This window comes from Castor canadensis, chromosome 4 (genome assembly GCF_047511655.1).
Source record: "Castor canadensis chromosome 4, mCasCan1.hap1v2, whole genome shotgun sequence".
Lineage (NCBI taxonomy): Eukaryota > Metazoa > Chordata > Mammalia > Rodentia > Castoridae > Castor > Castor canadensis.
In genome coordinates this window covers 31,193,292-31,219,074 of record NC_133389.1, presented here as the reverse complement: position 1 = coordinate 31,219,074, position 25,783 = coordinate 31,193,292, and positions in this window count along the sequence as shown.

Below are 25,783 nucleotides of genomic sequence, written 5' to 3'. Positions count from 1 at the left end.
ACTAGAGTTTCAGGATTGAATGCCTGGAGATTCCATGACCATTGATCCCTGGCCTGTGTCAGGAAGGGAGGGAAGGAATACCACTCCAGTGTGCTGTTCCCCCCGGTCTGTGTTTCAGGACCAGCGTGACAGTGAAGGAGATGGACGCTATCAATTCAGAGCAGAGTGTGAATGTGGGGAGTAGAAATACTAATGACAGTACAACAGCATCTTGGACTCTGGAAAGTTTTCTACTTCTCTATCTCACGGAATGTTATCCTGCAAATATATGAGATAGTAACAATGCTTATTATTATCCCTTTTTGTTGATAAGGAAGCTGAGACATAAAGAAGTGAAGTGACTCCAATCAGCTCAGGCTAGAGCTAAGTCAACGTGTATTCTAGGAAACTGCGGCTGAAGAAAATACTTTCCGTGAAGAATCTTATGTAAGAATATAACCACAAAAATAAACAAGGAGACATTAGAGTCATTGGATTGCTGAGAATTCTGAATCCCTTTAGCATAACCAACAGAAGCACATATATGAATGTGGCCAAGGAGGGGACTGTGGAGTGAGCAACCTGAGACCACAAAACAATCCAGGGACTTGCTGCATAGTTTGAGAAGCTCTGGAATAAAGGTTTCCCAGTGACTCCCCTGGTTCTAGCATCATATAAATAACCGGGGGACAAGGGGCATCAGGCCCTCTGGCATTAGTCTCCCCAGGGATCCTAGGGTTCTATTGCCATGGCCTCTGCACACTGGGCTCTGTCCTAGCTTCTGATAGCAGCAGCCCAGGATAAAGGTTATTGCAACCTTAAAAGCTCACAACACTACAGCTGCTCCAGGTTTCCTTAGAAATCCTTTGTTTTTTCACCTGGACATTTATCTTACCTTTCAAAAGCAAACATTTTAAGTTTTCCTTGCATATCCACTCTGGGAATAATGAGATGAGTTTACTTCCACTTCTGATTTAGTCTACACTTGCATCACTCTGTGCCAACATCTCAAAGCCATTCCCCTTCTTCACAATTTCCACGTTTGATGAACAAGTCCACTTCTCTGTCCCCTGTGTGTTTGTGACTTATGTCCACTTTCTACTCAGCTTTCTTCTGCTCACCCAACCATTCAAAGTGGGGGATGGTGTGGAGCAGTTATAATCCCAGCATTTAGGAGGCTGTGGCAGGAGGATGACAAGTTTGAGACCAACCTGGGCTATATAGCAAGAAACTATGTCTCAAAAAAAAAAAAAAAGGCCACCATATAATCCCATAATTACATAGTTTCTTTTTATTATGGGTTCATTAATTTACCAATCAAGCTTTAATCACTCTTCTTATGCAAGTCACTGGTCAAGCACTGGTGATACAATGATAACACACTGTCTATGTCCTTAAGTAGTTCAATCTCCAGGGACAGAATTACAGTCCAGTGGGAGGGTAAGGATACACAACCTGGCTCATCAGATTGTAATGTGTGTACAAGTAGAACATATGAATTTTGCTCCAAGGAGGACTCTGTGTCAACCAGAGTTCTTTGCAAACAGCAGAAGTGATTTCTGGCTTAGGTAAGCACAAAGAAGGAGGAGGTGAACTATTTGAATGGCTTTAAAGAAGCCTCATGATACCAAAACTGGCCTTGAAAAACTAAGAGTAAAGCCTTTTCCTGGGATTTGGGGTATAGAAATGGTTATCAGAATAACCTACACCAGTCACTCCTGATTCCATGTATTGCTCTATTTTAAGCAATACACTAAACAAAGTGTAGTTTGCTTAACCTCAGTCCTACACCTACTTCTTTCCCAGGGAGACCAGCTTACCTTATAGATCTTTTGTTCAGGCTGCTTCACTGGGGAGTAGGGAATTCTTCAAAAGTAAAAAATGGAGGTGATGACACTAACCAAAAAGCAGCTGCCAGGTGGAGAATATAACAGATGTCCCTAAGAGGAACTAGAATTGGCTAGGAGGATGAGAAAGACTCCTGGGAGGAAATGAGCATGAGCAAAAATGCTAAAGAAATGAAAGCTTTGGTGTGGTGGGTGCATGAAAAGGAGGGAAAAGGAGGTTCTCTGGGCTTTTGGTGAGGAACAAGTGCAGGAAGCAAGTACTAAAGACAATAAGTAGGGATTCTTACGGAAATGGCAACAAAGCGGGGAGGGGCAGTCAGGCTAGATTGAGGAAGGATCCCTTTGCCTTCCACGAATGCCAAGACCAGACCAAGGGAAAAATGATGAATGGAAACTACAGGACAATTGGATACAACATTCTGGCGGCAGGGTAAGCAAGGCAGGGTGGAGAAGAGTAAAATACTACCATGATTAGCATTCACTCTGTTATCATTACAGTAATAGAATAGAGCTAATAGCACCTTTTTCCTGGGCTTGTCTGAAAACTCAGTAAAATGAGGAATGTGAATTGAAGGCCATATGTTGCACATGTTTCCTGTTTGTTCCCTACCACTATCCCTGTTCTTGCAGTAATCTAAATAAAAATGATTGCAAATAGCACTGACCTGAGCACCTACCTGTGATGCGCTGACCACAGAAAGAAGAGAAAAGAAAAGAGATACTAAGAATACATACCAGATATGAAGGGAGAAAGGAGTCAAGACCTGCCACAGGTTTTTGATGCAGGAGACTGGGTAAATATTAATAATATTTACCAAGGGCGCAAAGGGGGCTTGAGGGAAAGTCTGTGTGCTTGTTTTCTGAATTTCTAAAATAAATTTTGTATTAGGGTGTATTCATTATATGGGGGGATTCGAAGTGACAATTCCAATCAGACTTATATTGTACATTATTTACATTTCCCCCAGTCTCTCCCCCTCAGCCCCCTCCCCACCCTACCCAAAGCAATTTCAAGAGGTTTTTTAGTTCTGTTTCATAAGGTATATGAAGTCCATCACTTTAATCTCCTTCCTTCAAAACCCTCTCCCCCTCCCACAAGTACCCCTGAATGTTGAAGGTAAACATCTCAAGGATGGCTTCATGTTGGCTTTGTATGGCAGAGGACATCCACATATGGTGGAGCTGCATGATGCTGGCCTTTCCATACCTTGCCAGTGTCTGTGTGACCTGAACAACCAGAGCAGGGACTGTAATACAGAGGCCCTGAGCTTTGGTATGACAAAAGGAGTACTAAGTCATCCTACCTGCTCAGAAATCTATCATGCTTACCTTATCCTCACACCTTTATGTCTCCTCTTCAGTTAAACCCCCATTTGCTACTTAATGATGTCCCTACCAAACAACCTTTCCAAAAGGAAAAAGAGAAGAAAAAATTTTAAGAAAAACAAAAACCTTGGGGAACTTTTGATGCCTGAAAAGCATTTCCTCCTGAACACCTGGGCTTTCTGGAATATAAATAGTTTCTAAGTCCCTTAAAACAAGTCAAGGGGAGCTTTGAAAAAAAAAAAAAAACTAGTCAGGGGGACCTGAATCCTTTTATAGCCTACAGAGTCAAGCCTAATCTCTGTACTATACCACACAGTGATGAATCATAAAGAATGGAGGAAGCCTAAGATTGGAACTGTGTCTAAGCTTAAGGAGTAAATTTTTTTCTTAGTCATGATGTGTGTCAGATCTCACAACATCTGCATTTTAAATTTCAGCTGAGACCTTTTTTTGATTAAATATTTCCTGATTTCCTATACTAGTAACTAATGTTTCCCTATACAATCTAAATTTTTTCATGACTGAATTTTTATCTCCTTAACTTCTTGATAACCTTGTTGCACATACATTACCTTCTTCATTTGAAACCAAGCACCACATAGGCTGGATGATTTCCCCAAGATTACCCCATGGTTGCACAGGTCCAAAGAAACCAAGTCCTAGGGCCCTTGACTTCTACTGCAATGCTCTGTCCAGTGTGCCTTTTCCGTGTTTCCTTGGACCTCTCCCTTCTCTAAAAGCAGACACTTAACAGAGCATAGACCATGCTAACAGATGGTGCAATTGGTGAGGAGGCTCTTAACATCCACCTGCTCACTCATCCAGAGAATATACAAGCAGCTCAAGCAGCACTGATTACAAAGGTCAGTAGCCAATATGAGGCAGAAAGCTTCACTGAGCAATGGTCGGGTGCAGGCTCTTTTCTTCCTCTTTGAGCTTTTCTATTTGACAGAGTAACATGCTTAACTGTGTGAGTTGTCCTCTTGGAGTACTGTGGCTTTGTATTCATGATACTCATCTTTTTAAAATTTCCTTGCCAAGATATATCAAGTGATAAAATTAGAGAGATTTTGCATTATTCTATAGGCAACAACATGAGGAAATCTGGAGGACATCATGCTAAGCGAAATCAGCCAGTCACATGTGTTAGTTACATTCTGTCATTGTGTTAAAAATACCTGATAGAAACAGTTTAAATGAGAAAAGACATATTTTGGCTCATGACTTCAGCGGTTTCAATCCACAGTCAGCTAGCTCTATTATTATGGACTTGAGGTAATGAGGCAGAACATCATGGCAGCAAGGAGAGAGACAGGATGGGACCAGGCACAAGATACACCCTTCAAAGTCTCACCCCAACTTCCTCCAAACAGGCCCCACCTCCTAGCTTCCATCACCTCCCAATAATGCCATCAAATTTTAATTCCATCAGTGGATTATCAATTGATTAGATCAAAACTCTCATGATCTAGTCTTCTTTAACAATGCCACTAGCTGGGGACCAAGCCTTCAACAGGTACCTTTGGGAGACATCAAAGACAAGTATGGCATGATTCCAATTCCAAGCAATATCTAAAATAGTCAAACTCGTAGAATCATAGAAGAGAATGATGATTGCCAGAGACAGATTGTAGGAGAAATTAGGAGCTGCTGTCCAATAGGTATAGTGTTTCTGTTACACAGAATGAATAAGTTCTACTGTATCACATTATCCGTATAGTTACCAATACTGTGCATGTACTTAAAATTTTGTTGAAAAAGTAGAGCTCTTGTTAACAGTTCTTATTGCAATAAAAAAGGAGGTACCACAGAGAGGAAGAGTAGTGCCAATCAATTCTATTTGTAAACAGACAGGCCTAGGAAAATGAAGTCACACAAGCCACAGAATTAACTGGTGACAGGTTAGGCGGTGGAACATAAGCCACTGGAGTCACAAGCCCTTGGTCTTTCCGGGCACCGTATAGCACATGGCTGCAAAAGACACACTAACGTAACTGCATTCATTTCCTATTAATCAAGTCAGAAAGAAAATTTAGGCTTAACAAAAACAAATTGGAAACAGCCCTCAAGGCACCACTCCAAAGTTGGCCTGAGAGTTTAGGAGCTCATGATCCCGAATTCTGAGTCAGAGCAGTTCAATGACTCATACTTCAATACTGGCTTTGTTGGGCTTCTCACCATTCTAACTGGAGCATTTCCAAATAAACAGGCGGACAGGTTCAGTAAAGACCACAAACCAGAAAGCCTGCTCCTGACTCTTTGCCTGGGGTGGCTGGATATAATTTCTTGACATGATTAACTAATGTGTATAAATACATCCCTTCTACTCACTATACCTGAGTAGGCAATTGCCTATCAGGGAGTGATTCAAGGAGCAACTATCTTGCTCCAAAACATCCACACTAGTGTTAAAAATGTCTGGAATTTCAATTGAAAATTATTCCTTTGATTTTTAAAAGCTTTTTATATTTAAGAGCTACCTGATAATATAGCCAGAAAAGCAGCAACTACTGGAAAAGGATGGATAGCCATGTAAAGAGACGTACAGAAGTAGCAGAAACCAAATTCGTATGCTTTATCTGTTATTAACTTTTATTGAACAATTAATATATACTAGGCACTAAGCTAAGTGCTGGGGGAACAAAAATGAAGAAGGAGCAGTGTCTGCTGTCAAGTTCAAGAGTATCATAGCCAAACAAGGAAAGGAGATGTGGACAATGAAAATACTATGAATAAAGTAACTTCATGGTGCTATGTTCCTATTGCTACTCTGAGAAAGAAGATAGAGGCCATCTAAAAATGCCCAAAGAATAGATAGGACTTGCTAAGGAAGTGATACTCAGGCTGCGTTTTTACAAATTAGGAGAAGCTCACCACAAAACAAAGAGGACATTTGAAGCTGAGGGGGAAACACACACGAAGGCACAGAGGCAAAATAGACACTTTTTCTTTAGGAATTGTAAGCAATTCAGAATCAACGTAAAGGTGACATCACAGATAGCCATCTTTAGGGACTCCCTGAGACCTGGGGCTAGTTCTGAGACTGAGAAAGTCCCAGGTAAGCCAAAATGGAAAGTAATCAAATGGGCTCAATAATTGATTGGTTGACTAGTGTTCCAGGACCTTATCCAGGCAAACTTTTTTATAAGAATATTAGGAATCCAGAGCAAAATGTGAGCATCTAAACTCAATTTTATGTTCTCATCTACATCCACAGTGAGGAAATCAGCCTTGTAATCCTTGGAAAAGTTCTAGAAAATAATCAGTTCCATTCCCAACCCCAGTGATTACACTCAGCTTCACAACTTGTAGCCTCTGCCAGGAAACGATGCAAGCGTTCCTTCTCAAAGCAGGTGCAGCAGCCTAACAATAATCCAATAAAAAACCTATTAGCTGGGTCTCCATGACACTCCTGGTATCCATGGGACTCACAATATCTTTAATGTAGATAATAAATCCAGACCATTTCCTTCCACAATTGCTCCCTATATGGCTCCACTCCTAGGACTATTCTACTAACCTTTTGTTGCTACATTTTCTCATGAATGCTGAATCACTCTCTAATCTTTGCCATGAAACATGTTCAGTCCCACTCAGTGAAACAGATCAATCTGCTTGTGCTAGCCAATTGCAATTGCCTACTGAGCCATATCTGTAGATTGCAAACAGAAGGCCCAAAACTGACCAAGTTGTAAATTATCAGTCATGGGTGGTGGTTAAGTAATGATGGGTAAAGAGGGAACACAAGAGGAGGTTGGTGACCACTGGAGTCATTCTGAACATCTCTGAGTAATTTTGCTCATGTAAGCTACAGAACAGGTCAGTATGCTAAATAAAACCTCAAAGAAAAAATGTTCTAGTTTATCCTACATGTCGCTTTTCCTTCAATATTCCTGTCATCCTATCTCACCTAAATTCATAAATCTTTTATACCAGGCTATTGTAAAACAACAAACCTCACTTTCACTTGGGGTTCAAGACTTTCATTAGGCACCCTGATATACATCCATACCCAACCTTATTGTTCCCATGTGAATACTCTACTTAATAAAGCAGAACAGTTCATGGTTAAGGGTACATGATGCTTGCTGTCTCATCACTTCATTTGCTAGACTATATTCTTCATAAAGGCAGGAGCTAAAGTTTGTCTTGCTCAGTCTCATATCTCTATACCTAGTAAAATTCCAGGCATCTGATACATTCATAGTAAATATTTATTGAAACAATAAATTAATTCATTTGTGTTCTTTGCTCTAAAATTAGTGTTGCTTTCCTTTCCTATGTTCCCTAATCCCTAAGGCTATGCTAAAACCTTAACTCTTCTTGACAGATTTTCTTAGGCTATACTTGACTATATTGACCTCTGTCCATCAAAGCCCAATCACATTATAAGAGTTGCAGAAAGAGTATTTAAAGTTCCTATTGACCAACATTCAATTTTTTTATTAGTGAGAAATTTGAAGCTAAAGAAAACACAGTTGGCTTTTGGTTTCTATGTGGAATTGGCCCAATAATCTTCACCCCCAGGATACCAAAATCCACAACCCCAGAGTCTCGCTATAAATGGCATAGTATTTGCACATATCCTATGGACACCCTCCCGTATACCTTAAATCATCTCTGCATTGCTTCTAGTACCTAATACAATGTAAATGCTATGTAAATAGTTGTTATACTGAATTGTTTAGGGAATAATTACATGGAAAAATGTCTGTACATGTTCAGTCAGACACATTTGTTTTCCAAATATTTTCCATCTGTGGTTGGTTGAATCAGAGTGGAGCCTGATTCAGATGTAGAGCCTCCAGATACAAAGGCCCAACTACACATTGCTTGTCTGTGTTTACAGAGTCCGTCATAACCAAGACTAGAACCAAGAATGGGTATTTGCACACTGTCTCTAACATAACTTGCTAGGTACCATATTCTCCATAAGAACAGTGCAGATTCCATCCTAATGTTTCATAAATATTGTTCACTGGCATATTTGCTCTCTGACTTAAAAGTTTGAGCTCTAAACAACAAAACTGTAAAATCAATGCTGGATAATTTTTAAAGTTGTTATATTTTCTCTTTGTTTCATGTTTAGTGAAAAAATAAAGTCACTTCAGATCTGTGGTAATTTGTCTTAAACTAACAAAAACATCTGGGTAGCTATTAAATGTCTTGCAAGCTGTAACAAATCAACAGCCACTCAGAATCAATAGTCCTCCTGGGAGCCTGCTTCCATTCACCAGTTCCTCTGAAAAATGTGACTAAAGATTATAATAAGGACCTGAAAACACAGAAACACATGGGAAAAGAAAAAGGGGTGCCATTTAACCAAAAGAGAAGAAAGCCTCCCAAAACTCCTACTGACAATTTCATGAAATGACCTGCTCCCTGACAGAAGGTGTCATAAGAAAGCAGGCCTTGTCCTTATCAGCACATATTGTCTTGGGGAAAAAAGTGTTAAACAATAAAGAGTTGCCAAGACTACATGACAAACTGGTTAGTCTGAGCATTAGTGTATATTATGTTTCTGATGACTACAGAAAATTTGGTAGCTGTGCTTATTGTCAATTCACCAGTATCCATTTCCTCTCCTTCCTTGAGTAGCAGTTGTCATTGGCTGAGATCTAACCTAATGAGATGGAAATAATCTGTGCCACCCTGGCACCTTGTCACTAACACTGCCTACATGGTCTTTTTCTGAGCTCTTCCACCTTCCACACAATGGAACTGTCTGAGTAGCCAGTTGAAGATGGCAGAGTTGTCACAAACCTGTGTCCCTGAACAACTGTGTAGAAAAGACTCATCCTGTCAACCTCAACAAAGCTCTAAAGAGTTGTTATTATTTAATTCAATAAAATTTAGGGGACTAAATGTTTCCATAGCTTAATATACTCTAGTCATATTATAGAAATGTGACATAAAGGGGGAGAAAATTCATCAAAATTGCTCATAAATAGTTACATTTTTTAAGAGATACAAAAAGTGAGAACCAAATGTTTTATATTTACATAACTATGAAACAACTCTTTGCCCTTGTAAATAGGAATAATTTTTTTTAATCTAAAAGTTTTTAGGTAATACATATAAAATCCCCTCAGTCTCTTTATTTTGTTTTGCTGACTACGACACTTTAGAAATAAGTCAGATGTGAAACAAGACTTATGTAAACACTATCTCCAGGTTTGATTTTGTTTGGCCAGTGTAAATCCTTCCAAAAGAAGCAGAACTCAAAAGTCTATGAAGCAATAGGTACACACAGAAGTTTCCTGGAATTTTAAGCATTCTTTGTGCCTCTAGACTTTAACAATGGAGGAAGAATTTCTTCTCAGTTCCTCAGCACAGAATAATACAGAAACAAGTTTCCAACAATACATTTTTAGTGTATCCCTTATTTGGAACTGGATGCTACATGCCAAATTCAGGTCCTTCCTGACGTTATCTGTAGATAATCATAATTTAGTAGGCAACATAATGATAACTAACACCTTAATGGTAATTCATAGTCTAAAGAACTCTAAAATTTTTCCATTTTTATTCAGTGGCATTACAATCAGGTTTTCATGATTTAATTTTAATTTTGACATAGTAACCAGTTGTTTCTGGCTTCATGCTTCTCTGAGTTTCATAATTTTTATCTTCTATCTTCAAAATCCAACACTCTAGATAAACTCTTTAAAGCCCATGTCTAGATTTCTGAAGAATATTCCCAGATAATCCTAGCTTTTTCTTGAATTCACCTACCAAAGAGGGTGCCCTATTATATTGGCAGATCATATAAAACAATAAAAATACTTATGTTTTATTAAACACTAAGTGCTCTACTCCATGCTAAATACTCTACATTTACTTTCTTATTTTATTCCTGTAGTCACTCCATGAGTAGATGTTATTTTCTTCCCCATAAAATGTATAAAGAAAGTAAGATGACTTAGAGAGGTTGAGTAATTTGTGTTTAACTGCAGTCTTTAGTGGTAGGAACAATACTGGCACTCTTATCTATGTGAATTCAAAGTTTAAATTTTTGGTCATTATGTTATAGTGCCTTTAGAACAACAATAAAAATAAAATGTCCCTTAAGTAATTTGTTAGTATTTAAATAAAAACTCCTCTCTCAATTCTACCCTTTTCTAACTCCAAAAAATTCAACTTAATTATATGTTGAAACAGACTCACAAATGCCAATGAAATTCAAACCTGCCCTCAATATTCCTCATAGCTATATTTGATCATCACATAAACTATGGAAAGAGCCATTTCAACCCAACTGTTCTTCATGTGTGTTTGTTTGTGTATGGTATATACATGTATATATATACATACAAACATAGATATGTGTATGTGTATATATGTATTTTTTCTTAAATCCTTTCAACAAGTTTGATCACCTTATGATTGTCTTGATCAACCTCCCTTCCTCCTCTATCCTCACAAATTTTTTCCTTTAGCTATGGGCAAATCAACAGAGTTCCTATCCTTAAAGACTCCTATCCTTAAAGATTCTAGCTGAGACTGTCAACTAAGTACAAACCAGTAAATAAGAGAAATTTGAAAAATGAAAAAGTGGTATGAATATGATAAAGAGAATAAGCTGATAGAGACTGACCAGATTATTCTAGTCTTAGCAGGAAAGGGCTGTGTAAAGCTGTAGCCTTTGGGGTAAGACCTTAATAATGATAGAGCCAGTCATGTGCAGTTGCAGGAAATGGATTTCAGGGAAGATCTGTGCCCTAGGCCAAGAATGAGTTCCTTATGGTCACCCTAGAGAATGCAGGTGAGTGTGGCTGTTATCCAGGAGGCTGGATAACAGGAAGGGGATAAGTTTGGAGGGGTGGGTTGGAGCTACATGACTTGGAGAATGTAGTCAAGGCAAGGAGCTGGTGCACTGTAGGTGTCTTGGAAAATAGCAGGAAGTGCTGAGCTAGGTTTTCTGTTTTTGAAGAAGCTACTCTGGCTATTATGTGGAAAATGGACTATAGATTCAACAAGCATGAAAGAGACAAGTTAGGTCCATGCAGTGGTCCAGGAGAGAGATTTCTGTTATGTGGAGCAGAATTTTTTTTATGAAAATGGTTAAGAACTGGGTGAACTAGACCATGTATTTTTCACTCTGCTTTCTTTACATCTAAGTTAGCTTTCCTTTTCCACTTTGAATTTGTACATATTACAAACTCTGTAAGTCTGGATCTTTCTTCAAGTCTCCATCCTCTTTTCTCATACTCTAAGATCACTTTACTATATGAATGTCCAATGAAGTAAATGTTCATGTACATAAGTTAATATAGTAAGCACTCAACATCTGATTTATAAGTGACAGCATGAATTCTGCTAAATTATATAGTTCTTTTATTTCCCGCTGAATTTATCTTAGGCTTGCAATCCTAGAATTGTAATCCTCTCAAAGGATAGAACTCTCTCTCTCTCTCTCTCTTTCTTTCTCTCTCTCTCCCTCTCTCTCTCTCTGTCTCTCTCTCTCTCTCTGGTGCCTAATACATGTATTTCATTTTTATTTGAAAATTTTCAAATGAATTAAGAGGGAAAAATGACACTAAAATGTCAAAAAAACTGCTTCAACAAATAGTCATTGAATGTCTATTATAGATTCTTCCCCAGGCAAAAAGCCAAGTGTGGTACGTTGAATTTTTTTTAACATACCAGAATAGCAGTATATTTAATGCAAAATAAGAAGATTCAGGCTTGTTAAAGGTGAAGTTTTGGGCCAAGCGTGGTGTTCATGCCTGTAATCCCAGCTATAAGGGAGGCAAAGATAAGGAAAATTATTGTTCAAGACCAGCCAGGGCAAAAAGTTAGCCAGACCCTGTCACAACAACAGCCAAGCAGTGGCTCAAGTCCCTTGTTTCAACTATGAAGGAGGTGAACGTAGAAGGATCATGGTCCAAGGCTGGCCCCGGGCAAAAAGCACAACACCCGACCTGAAAAATAAACTAAAGCAAAAGGGGTGGGAGCATGTCTCAAGTGATAGCAAGCCTTCAGTTCAAACCCCAGCCCAGCCTCAGTCCCAGTACTACAAAAAAGGGGGTCTTAAATGCTAATTATGAAAGACAAGACTGTAAAATAGGTACAGTATGTATACACAGGTACTTACGGGAGGGGGAAGGTGAATGAAGGAGACTAAGGTGAGGGAATATGGTTGATGGACTTCATAGACTTATATGAAATAGAACCAAAAAAACCTGTTGTAATTGCTTTAAGTGGGGTGGGGAGGGGGTTGAGGGGGAGAGTCAGTGGGAATAACCTAACTAATGTACAATATAAGCCTAACTGGAATTGCCACAATGAATCCCCCCTGTACAATGAATATACTAATAAAAAAGGGGGCAGGAGTTTTTATAAAGTATTAATAAAACAAAGCTAGCTAAATATGTGAAGGCTACCTTATTAAGAACTGCAAAACATATTGGCTTTTATTCTGCAGACAATGCTGAGAACTTATAGTTAAGTCATAAGAGCAAAGTGCCAAGTTAGAAACATTCATCTAATGGGAGGGTCCAGGACTGACTGACAATAAAAGATCCTAACACTGGACAGGGCAGTAAGAAGCCATTTTAATCTACTTATGTATAAAGAAAAAATAAAAGACAACTGATGTATTTTAATGCCTACATATGCTTAGTAGTAGTCACTAGTGTCAGTAGTAGCTGAAACTACAGTAGTGTCAGTAGTAGTAGAGTCAGTAGTAGCTGAAACTTCATATATTTAATATCATGTAAACTCTTGCAAAAACAGCAAACTAATCATTATCTCCATGTTATTTGTGGGGAACTTGAACCTCAGAGGTTTCTGTGGCATCTAAAGGAACAAAAGTAGAAACAGACAGTTAGGAATTAATGTAAGTGGCAATTTAAAGATATGTATAGGGATTAGTGCTTGGGTGTAAGGGTTCAAGAAAGAAAGTTGAATGTCTTTGTAAACTTTTAATTCTGTAACACAGAAAATGGGGAGTTGGCATTTATTGGTAAGAGATGTTTTAAGCTAATAAAACAGAATATACTCTTCATTTCTTTACTATATGTCCTAGGTTAATCTCCTGGATAACTACCAATACAATGAGATTACTTTCCTTCTCAATGAACTTTATTTTACCATATTTGTCGGCAAATGATCTTTGTTTATAAATATCCAAGGTATCCTCCAATAACAATAATCTTCTACCACTGAGAGTAAAATAGTCTTTTTCTTTTTCTTTTCTAGTTGAATATTTGTGGAAAGTTTGCCCAACAAACTGGTTAGAAAATTTTAGTATTTATAATTCAGCATCAGGAATAAAAAAGAATTACAGGCATTGTTTAGAGTTTATAAAATTATTGTTGCTGTTTCTATTGTTTTGCAAACAGTGATTGCAAGTTTAGAATCCAAATCTTAATTCATTATTTTTCTTTTACATGCTTTTAAACATTTCTATATACATTTTATTTTGTAGTTAAATCTGGGCATCTAGTAAGTGCTTAATGAATACTCATGATATGGCTTTTGTAGAATTTTTACATCAATTGATAAATACAGTAGCCTTTCTCCTCAGTAAGAGTGAGTTACCATTCTTACTTTGAAATTGGAAATGCCAAAATATATATTGCAGAGTTGGAAATGGAAGTACTTCTTATAGTATCTCAGATTTGTAGTTAAGAATGAAAGAAAAAATTTTGATGTTTTATTCCAATCCACCTTCGACCTACCCTTCTTCCTTAAATACTGAGCCACAGAAGAAAATGAGTGTTTCCTGATTTTCTGTACTTTTCCCAATTGAGGTTAAACTTCCCTAAAGCATTTATTATGCTTTGTATATGCCTCTATGTGCTTTCTTGTCTATGATCACATTTTGCACCTGTACTATCTCCTAAAGATAGACAACTATTGCCATTCTCCTTGCCATTCCAATTCAAGGACCAATCATGCTTAAAATCATACAAATGGGTACTAGCAAATCAGGTCTCTGGATATTCTGTTCATCCATCTTCTCCCTCCTAAACCAGGTATGCTCTGAGGCTGGACTAACACTTTTCACAATTAAAGTTATTCACATTAATTACAGCTCTTTTTCCAACTATGTGGACAGGGTAACAAACAGCTGTCTTAACCTTAAAGAGGAACAAGGGCACACCCTCACAGAATGACAATAAGAAGCATCTCTCAGGCAATTTACAACTTGAGGCCAGGCCTCCATCTGCTGTGACAAATGGAAGAGGGACAGGGTAATTACCTCTGATGTTGATTCCTGTAGATAGCTATACTCCCTGAACCCCTCAAACCACTTTGTCCTAAGAAGCATTTCCTTCCTTCTCTTACCCTTCCATTTACTGACTAATTATACAGTAAATACTTTGAGGGCAGGGACAAGGTCTTCTGCATCCTATATAAACTGAACTGATTGGCTCACTTGCTGCTAATGAGCACAAGGCCATCATTTAGGGTCACAAGGGTGAGAAAAACATCTCTATGCTCTATTGGAACCTCTTAAGGGTTTTTATTCATAAGCCCTACTGGGAATGTGTAGATACACTGCAACATCTTTCCTTGATTTCTTAAAGTTCAAATTCTATCTGTTCTTAGATATTCAATTAGTTCCACTTTCTCCATGAAGCTTTCTCTGAATATGACAAATGGATTTTCCACTTTAATAGACACCCCCAAGCTATAGATAACTCCTTTATGGCTTCAAGCCATACCTTGCCTTTCACTATTATTTAATTATATTCCACCAATTAAATGAAAGTCCCCAGGCTATACTTTCCTTTTTATTTGTACCCCACCCACTCTTGTCTCCCCATCAGCACCTTCAGGAGGTCCCATAAAAAGTGACACTGTGAACAATTTTTATAAATATGTCGAGATTTATCCGTCTATCTTAGACTTTTCATTGCTGTGACAAATACCTGTGATAAACAATTTAAAGGAAGGAAGATTTATTTGGATTTATTGTTTCAGAGGTTTCAGTCAATAGTCAGTAAGCTCCATTTTTTTTTTGAGCATGCAGCAGAGTCTGTGGTGGCCAGGAAACAAAAAAAAAAGGGATAGGCTATGGCCAAGATGTACTCTTCAAAGGCATGCCCCCAGCAACCAACTTCTCCCAACAAGGCCCTAACTTCCACAGTTCTACCATGTCCCAATAACCTATTAAATTTTGAGTCCATCAATGGATTAAACCACTGATTAAGTTAGAGCACTTATGATCTATTAGTCTATGGAAATGTCCTCACAGTCACACCCAGAAGTGTACTTTACTAATCTTCCAGGCATCTCTAAAACCAATCAAGCTCACAATCAAAAAAAATTAATCACCAAACCACTCTATGTTCCTTTCAAAGCAGTTTTATTGGAAAGATCAGCTGTCTTTCATGATGGTTTCCTCTCCCAGGTAGATCCATCTTTTAGAGAGTAGGTAGTTGATATTCACCTTATTTTATACTGAATGGCTTAACATCTTCTGTGCTGTGCTCTAGCAAGGGAAAAGACACATTTCCTCAATTCAAAAATATTTTTTAGAGCTTTAAATATTCTAGTTGGGATTATAAAGGTGAGGCAAATGAAATATTAGAAGTCAATCTAAATAAATACATAACCAAATTAAATGCCCTTGCATTCTTCATTCCCTGTGCAGAAAAGGCCTTTGCTCTTTAGAACCTCCATAGCTATGGGAATTCCATCGGAGCACACCTCAGTCATTATGGGATACCCTGACTTTCCCTGACCTATCCTACCATGAGCTCTGGGTAAGCACTAAATAGCCATCACTCTTTTTTTTTAATGCCTTAAGACTTAGCATAGTGTCTTAATTAATGAATCAAAAATCAATCCATTAACTATTCAGAAACTTTGCACTACTAAAGGAGGTTAGAAAAGGACTGAGCAACATGAATTTGAGAAGCCAGGAAAAGTTTCATTGTTCACCAAAGACCTGACAGAGACCTTCATAGATGAGTAAAAGATCAATGTAGGAGGAAGGAGGGTATCACAGAGGATCAAGTCCTCTAAATATTAATGCATTGTCTATCAAACATCAACAAGGAGATTTGAGGCATATTCTTTCATCACTACTGTAAATAAATCAAGATAATTCTATGAAAATTGTTCAAGCAGGAAATTGTCTCCATTTGGCAAAAGTTTTCAATGTGAAAATTGCTATGCTTTGAAAGAGGCAATGTGGTATACCGAAAAAGGCACTGAGTTATGCGGCCTTGGGACATAAGGTAAACTTCCTAGACCTGTTCAAAGTGGAATTAATGATGTTTGTCATGTCTGTCTTAGGGTGAAGATTAAAGTCACATGAGCTAATATGTATGAAGATGTGAAAAGCACTAGTGTGAATGTAAGGAAATATTATCTAAATTGTCTGTTGACATTGGAATAGAAGGCATCTATCTGAAGATGTGTGTGGCACTCATGTGAGCCACCTGCTCTCAACTCTCTTTCTCCCAGAACCAAAGCTTTTGTATGAGGAAGCACAGGAAGGTATAATAAAGTGTGACAAAAATATTTTTCTTCCCTTTTCTTTCCCTTATCCCTGCCAGAATTTTGGATCCAGGGAATTTTCAGAAAATATATCTTAAAATTATATATTTAGAGCAAATCTGTCTCCCTTAAATGTCATGAGAAAAACATTTTTATCACTATTATTTCTCAAAGACTAATGCAAAAAGAGGGGTTGTTTCATAAAATTTGATGAATGAGAGAAGTTGCAAACCAAAAAAGACTTGGAATTTATTTATTAATTAATTTGGTAATTTATACTGAGAATGTATCCAGGTCGTTTAGGAAATGGCTTCTCTTTCTTGTGATTTAGATCCACTAGTTAATTGGTTTCTCTGCCTGGCTGATTGTCAGTCGAGATGCCGACATCACTTACAACCAGCATGTCTATAAACAGAGTAAGGTTATTAATTTAATCTGCTTCTGTTGGTGAGAAATGTGAGGGAACCAGCCTGTGTGTTCTCTTGGGCTTGTTTGTTCACTGGATTACCACTTCAGAGAGAGCCAAATTGTGGCTGTCTACACAACACCTACATCACTGAGCTATTTAGGCTGTGTACCCAGACAATTCATTGATACAGTGGCAAGTATCAATGGTTTGACTGAATTTCTGGTTGCCTAATGGAATTGAATGGTTGATAAACTTTGATTGGTCAGTCCAACAATGCTTTAGAGACAGATTCTTCTATACTCTTTTCTGAAAAATATGTATTTCTTTCCTTAATAAGATTAAAGATTAGTTTTAATCACCTTCACACAAATAATCACCCTAGGATGATATAAAAATGATTACTTAAGGAACCAAGAGATCAGCACTCTTACCTAGCTTCCATCACTACCATTACTTAATTATTTGACTACAGGAAATGCATTTAAATCCCATACCCTACATTCTTTCCCTCATCATAGCACTCTACTTCTCACTTCCAGTATCAATGTTATCACTTGTAAATGAAATTTTAAACCAGAAAAACTCAAATTTGTGTTTATGGACTTTCAGTGATATACTTAATTTGACCTGTCTCACTGTGGAATCCTTGCTTATGTAGACCTCAACTATCTAAGTACCTGTGACTCATTCTGTTTTACATAGATTCTATCTCAGAGGAATGAAGCATACAAGCAAGAGTTACCATAGGAGTTTGCATTTATCATCATATTAGATGATGAATAGAAGTTACATTGTTGAAGAAGTAGAGGATAAAGGGGAAGGTTACATATACAGACAGAATCACAAGGAAACATATAGAGAGAAGAGAAATTGTAATGCTTCCATAGAAGTGGATATCACTTGATGTATCTGGAGCGCAAAATGGGAGCTGAATTGTGGCAATAGAGTTGGATAACTAGACAGTATCTAAGGCATGGCAGCTCTTGTATTTATTTAAAAATGATAAGTCCCCCTATTTTCTCAAGATTTATTTGAAGTGATAACAAAGACCCTTAAAATGGAGCATTTTAAGTCAGACAATGTGGTTAGAAGGGGAAAGAGTTTTGTGTCATAGCAGGAATACCAGCTGGAAAGTTGTCACAATGATCTACTAGGGAAGTGCTGAGCACCTAAATGAAGGCAGTAAGGTGAGTATGGAAGAGGAATTATTTATCTTGGCCTGGTCATTACCTGAGAAACCAAGGACACAAGCCTCCACCCATGTTTCCATAGGGCAGTGCTGTTCTCCTGGGCTAATGTGGGATTGTGGTAAAGCAGGGTATGTTTTACTTTATTTATTTTTTAAACTAACAGTTATAAAACATTTCACAGCTGCACAGCAGTTAATGAACCCCTGAAGGCTAACCTGAAGTTGTGTTAGATGCTACAAGAGGTCCAACAGTGTAACAGCAAGAGGAAGGTGCTAGGATCCACAGTGGATCCCTCGGTGGCTTCTCTATTACCTTGCTCCATAGCCACCCATCTCATAGTTATGTGTCCTGAAAACTGGATTGTTCCACTGGCTTTTACCACCATCCAAGAGAAAATACACAATGTACAACAACATGATATAAGGCAAAGCATAGGATATCCTGAGGAAAGCACCTTCCTGTGGCGCTCCTGCCTACTTACTTACCTGCTCTGTGGTTATGAGTAAGTCCTGAAAGCTTTCTATGACTCAGCTTCTTTATTCATAATGATGGGGGGGTGTATAGCTCAGTGGTAGAGTGATTGCCTGGCAGGCCCTGGGTTCAATTACTAGCAACACACACATACAGAGAGAGAGAGAGGGAGAGACTAAAAATCAAAACAAAACAGAAAAGTCCCACAGCTACTCTAAAGGTTTGGAAAACAAGGTTATCCTATGGATCCAGGGAATAAGATTTCATGTGAAAAATCTGAATGAATTACACACCACTCCACCACTTGTTTATTTTGTGTTATTGTTATGTAAGTACTACATAATGTTTTAATTATCTATTGCTGTGCAACAAACCACCCCCAATGTTTAGAGGCTTAAACTAACATTTAGCATTTCTCTCACTTCTATGGGTTGGCAGTCTGCACAGTTTTATTTTTGTTTGTCACAATCAGTCATATGGCTAGAGATGTCTGATGGCTTGTTGAAAATTGGTGCCATCTTTCATTTGTTGTGCCTCTTTCATGAGACTTTTCATCCTTCAGTAGACTACACTAGATTTCTTCAGAATGTGGCACTCTCAGAATTCCAACAGTGAGTGAAAAAGACCTAAGACCTCACTGGGAACTAGTGGCTTACACCTGTGATCCTAGCTTCTTGGGAGATTGAGACAGGAGGATCATAGTTCAAGGCCAACCCAGACAAAAAGTTGGTGAGGTTCCCTGTCAACCAATAGCCGGGCACAGTGTTATACACCTATCATCCTAAGATACACAGGAGCCAGAGATCAGGAGGGTCACAGCTTCAGCCCAGCCCAGACAAAATAGTTTGCAATACCCCATCTCAATGGAAAAATGCCAAGCATGGTGGTACACACTTGGCATGCCAGCAAAAAGCAGAAAGCCTAAAATAGGAGGACTGTGGTCCAAGCCAGCCCAATCAAAAAGCAAGACCCTGTCTCTGAAATAACCAGAGCAAAAATGGCTGGTTATTGTGGCTCAAGCAGTACAGTGCTTGCCTAGCAAGTGTGAAGCCTTGTTCAAATCTTAGTAAAAAAAGAAGACATAAGATCTCTTAAGGTTTACTCACAGAAGTCATAAAGAATCACTCTGCTACATTCTATTGGTCACAGCAAATCACAAGGTAAGTCCAGGTTCAAAACTGGAAAGGAAAAACACACTCTAATTCTGATGGAAGATTTGAAAATAATCTACAACACATGAAAAATAATAAAAAATTAATGACAACATGATACAATAATGGTCTTGCTTCCAAGACCAAACAGGCATCTCAGAATGAATCGAGATCTAGGTCCGGCATCTTCAGTCTTCATTTTCTGACTCTTCAGATCTACAAATGCCGATCCTGTACTGCAAGCCTTCTCCACCATTCCTTTCAGAAATTCCAGAGTCCTAGATTAGCATTATTTTCCCATCTTTTGTATAGGAATGTTTTTTTATGTAACTTACATTAAGAAGAACATATTGCACAATGGTCTAAACCCTTAACGCATTTCCATTGGTGACACTACCAAAAGAACTGGTCAAAAGCATCAAACTTCCCCAAGCCTGAAGTTGTACCATAAAAATTAACATAATAATATCTGAGAAGAAATTTTCAAATAAAATGTTGAAAATTATCCCCAAAGGGATCCTTGACATGCTCATAAATTTACAATTGCTTGAGGGGGTTGCTATTGCTACCAGTGCAAGTGAGGAGAAATTGGGGAAAGGGCACAGGAGGGTGAATATAATGCAAATACCATGTACACATGTATGTAAATGAAAAAATGATACCTGTCAAAACCATTCCAGGAATGGATGAATGGAGGGATAAAAGAAGAATGACAGAGTGGGTGAATTCAATTATGATATAGTTGATATATGGTAAGAACGCTCATAAATGCCACAATGTACCCCCATTGAGCACAACAATAAAAAAGAAACAAAAGATAAATAAATAAATAATACAATAACAATTGCTAAGCTGTGGTATCTGCCCCTAAGTCCTATTCTCTACATCCACTGGAAACATCCCTTCTTCTTATACCTTCACCACCTTTCCATGTGCACACATGGAAGATGATGTTCTAGACTAAATTTAGATTTCCTTGCAAGCCCTTTCAACACTAACCTTCCACATTTCAAAGCCTCAGAAACATCACATGGTGCGGGAAGATTCTGTCCATTTGCTTCTGGCCTCCTAGCTTTCTTGCTTATGTCATCTATCCCTGGCTGTAGCTGATCTAATAAAGTCCCTGTGTGATAAGGGCTTCAGAAAGTTAACCTTTTCCAGTGCCATTTGTATGTTCATTTGCAATCTTCAAAACTGCAAATTAGGTTAGTTATGGTGGTAAACGCCTGCAATTCCAGCAACTCAGCAGGCAGAGAGAAGAAGATTGCAGTCTGAAGCAGATGGGGCAAAAGTGTGAGACCTCTTTAAAAAAAAAAAAACTAAAAGAAAAAAAAAAAACTGGGGCATGGCTCAAATGGTTGAGCATTTACCTGGTAACTTGAGTTCGATTCCTGACAACCACCAAAAACAAAAAAAAAGAAGAAGCAAATCAAGGAATGACAGATACCAAAATAGAGATGCCATTCCAAGTGGGATGGGAGATACTTTGGAGGGTGACACTTATACTCTTTGAGAAAAACAAGAAAAGTATGATTTTCTTTTGTTTTTTGTAAATGGAGTGTGATCTCTAGGCAACAAAAGCATCTAGCATAAGCAGAAAAAAAAACCACTTTTTTATAAAAGCTAATAAATTTATATTTTATATTAATACTGATGTCAGTCAACCCCCATTATAATGAAAACTCAGCTAACATAAGACTTCTGTGCTCCAGATAAAGGGCCATACATTTCAAGCTCAATGCCACACAACTTGACTCAAGATGTCACCATGCACTAGGGCACATGTGAGCTCCCCAGGCATGATTCAAAGAGCCAGTCAACCTTATTTGCAGACTTTTAGGCTGGGAGTTAGAGGGCCCTCTACCTAAGACTTCTCCAAGTGCATTTATAAAAGCCTGTAACCCCTACTGCTCAAGACTCATTCCCTTGAGCTTTGAGAGCTATGATTTTTCAATTGAAATGCTAAGACTTGAAGGACACAGGTGAAACCTAAAGCCATTTCCAGTACACACCATCAATAGGCACTATGGCAGAAATATGTAACTCTGGAAACTCAGACTTTTAATACACTGATAATGAACTCCCAGGGACCTGTGATTCATGCAAAGCTTCAGTTTCCATCACAGACTCCTCCTTCCTGTCTCTGTGGGGTGTGATGGAAATTTAAACTCATGCAGATGCATTTTTTTTTTCTAGAGAAAAGGGCAGAGCTCTCATTCTGACCAGCAAAAAGATCTACAATGATAAAAAGACACGGATAGTATGGATTGTGGCAAGCACTTCCAGGTTGGCTGGTGGAAGAGGATGAAACCTGCAAAGAGAGGCAAAACGCTGTTGAGACCAACTTTCTTGTGCTCACAACTTGGCAGCAGACTAGTTTGTATAATTCCAACTGTTGCTCTGCAGTAGTCCATATCCTGTTCTAACCATTATGGAAGCACTAATATACACCCTAAACCTGCAGAGTAGGGATATACCTACTCTGGGGATACCTTGCAACAGGACTTTGTAGTAACCAGTTTCCCCACAGTGTATAATCCCTCAGAAAGTGCTGGACTATGCACATAGGTAGGAAAACAATGACCTTTTTTTACCTCTGCCAGCAGAGTGAGGATCCAGATTCTGGTTGAGAACCAGAGGAACCCATAAACAGATGGGTTTGACAAGTCAGCTCTCGCAGGAAGGGGACAAACCAGGGTTGTGGCTTGAGACAGATGAGGCAGTCTCAAGGTCTCATAGGAAAGACCAGTCTCTCCTATGGAAATGGCAGCAGAAGTAAAGCCAGCCATTCCCAGTGACTATTCCCTTGTTGTTAATGATTTACTGGGTCCTCCAGAAAAGTGCAATTTCTCTAGGAGAAATTAAAACTCACCCAGCACAGGTCACAGGGCACCACCCATGTAGACTGAAATGGTTCATCTGCCTGACAATCTTGGTCTTACGCTTCACTCCAGTGCCTCTAACCAGCACTCCTTGTTCCCTTACACACAAACACACATAAATTCACAGGTCCAAGGAGGACTAAAGTAAAATGAGGAGAAAAAATTCTACTAAGTCAATTGTACAAAATTTACATATCTGAAACCAAAAATATGCCCATTATGGAAGACACTGAAAGGTAGAAAGAAGGGAATAAAAAATATCTATATACATAGCATAAGAGATCTGATACTCCACAGGGTTAAATGTGCTCACAGCACATGGCATCAAGTGATGACTATCTCCTTAGTATATATCTCTGAGGCTTATTTTGGTGCTTTTTCCACTATAGCAAGTGCTACCATGTGTATATCTGAAAAATGGGATAATCACTGGGCTGCCTGCCTGCCTCCCTCAAGACATCTGAAAGAAACGAACCAACCAAAGAAGTGAAAATGTCTCAGAAAGCATAAAATGATGACTATTACAGGTATAATACCAAGGCAAAAATCACATTGAACAACCAACAGGCACCTAAACAATGAAGGACAAGAATCAAAAACAATTCACACTAAAGAGAGGGCAGTAAGGGGAGGGTAAAAGAAGGTGAACATGGTTGAGGTACTTTCTATATAAGAATGAATATAGAATATTTAAATCTGTTGAAATCACCATAAGAAGAGGACTATGGTAAAAAGGAGAAAAATGGAGAGGATGAACCAATTTGGGATATGATGCATATACAAACATTGAAATGTCATAATGAAACTCCCTATATTGCTGTCTTAAAGAAACTAAAATGTCTTTTTTTTAAAAATGAAGGACCGGAAAGTAGAACAGTTCCTGTCTGAGGGTTGGTACCAATGGTGGAGGGGGCGGGGAAGACATAAGAAAAAGATGGAGGGCAAGTACGGTGGAAATACGATGTACTCACATATGTAAATGGAAAAAAGAGACCTGTTGAAACTATTCTAAGAAGGGGGAAGAAGGCAAATGATGGAGAGGGTGAATTTAACTAAGGTACATCGTAAGCACTTTTGTAAATGTCACAATATATCCTCAGCACAACAATAATATGTTAATAAAAATTTTAAAAGAAATTACCCATAAAAAATAAAGCTACATTCTTATCCCTATTATTCTTACGGATAATACTCAGGCTTAAGACCAATCAAATTTGTGAGACAAGGTTTTTTTTTAACTCCTCTTTTTCCTTTCTCTGTGGTGCCCCTATGAGCTTTTGGGACATGTGTTAAGGTTACCTACAGATCTAGACATGATGTCTTTTCCCCACTCATTTGCTTCCAGTGCTGTTTAGTAAGTGTAAGCCTTTCTGTTCCTAATGCACTGCATCAACCTTAATAATTATGAGGTCCACCCCGTGAAGTTCTTCTCTCTCATTAGTGACAATACCTGTTCAACATAAAAGAATGATGCTTCTTTTCCAAGCAGCCCCCAGGTAAAAAAGAATTGATCTGAGATACTGCACAAATCCAAACACTGCCATCTCATGTAGCCAAATCCTCCCTATCACATGAGATGGCAAGCATTCCACCAACTCTGTGACATCCTCCATGATCCACACCACTGGAGTGTTTTCCATGTACCTGGAACCTTATTCTTCTTCTTTACATGGTGGGACTGAGGCTTGAACCCAAAACAGGCACTCTATTGTGTTAAGCCATGCCTCCAGTCCTACCATTTGCTATTAATTCACTGTGTGCTGGCCATTTTTTCAAGCATTTTACATAGATTATCTTTGATTTCAAACCATACAATCAAGTGTATTGGTGAGATAAATGAGTCTAGAGTAGTTTAAGTCTCTCAATTAACATCATAATCAATAGCAGATCAATGAAACAGTGCACTATGTGGCTAACTCCAAAGACCAACCATGCGTTCTTCCCATATCACCATTAATTTCCAGATTCTTGACCATATTCTCTAGCAGAGCCAAAGAAATTAGAGAAGAAAAGTTTGCCTTATTTGTAAGTTCAGTACTTGGCACAGTGTAGGAATTAGTATCAATAACTAGCATGCATTATTCTTTTCAGGTATATTCATCATTTTACTATCCCTTCAAGATTCTTTCTTTCTTTGTTTTTGTTTTTGCTTTTTTTTGGTGGTACTGGGGTTTGAACTCAGGGCCTCACTTTTCCTCAGCAGGCACTCTACCACTTGAGCCACCCAGCCAGGCTCATGGTTTCAGAGGTTTCAGGCAATTATGGCAGAAAAGGGTGAAGTAGAGTAGGAAAAACTCACATCATTGCAGCCAGGAAGCAGAGAAGAGAATGGCTGAGCTAGCTGACTTTTTCTTTTCTCCCCCTTTATTCTGTCTAGGCTCCCAGTTTATAGATGGTGGTATTCATATTCAGGACAGGTCTTCCCCCCCTTAGTTAATCCACTCTGGAAATGCCTCAAATACACCCAAGGGTATGCTTTACTAATCTCCTAGGCATTTCTCAATTCAATTAACCATCAAGATTAACCATCACAAACAACTTGCCTCATATTTCTCTCAGGATCTAGGCCCAAGTAGTCCCATATATTACAGACACACTGTTTATTTCTGTTTATCCTCTTTGTCATCACATGAGTGGCTGGCAGTGATCTCAGGAAGCAAAATCACCAGTTCAATGATTGGATGTAGAAAAGATTATTCTGCCAGAGATTAAACACCTAATTCCATCTATTCCACAAATGCCTTTCAGGGGATGGTTCTATGTCAGACTATTCCTGAAGGAAAATATGAAGTGGGCATACCAGCATTGTTCTTTGCATGCAGAGGATGGTACCTCACACCATTTTTCCTTTAGTTTGTCCTAATTCTTCTCCCTCACACTTCAAGGAAGGTAAACCTGTTCTTTGTATTTTTCATTGCAGCCAGATTATTCACGCTTGTGAAAACCAAAGAGGAAGTCAGCGACTTCTGGATGGTCTTTACATTTTCTCCTGAGGCAGACTGTCCTTCCAAGAGACAGACTTAGTATCTTTATAGTCTCCTAAGGCTGCCCAGATTTTAACCTTCTCTCA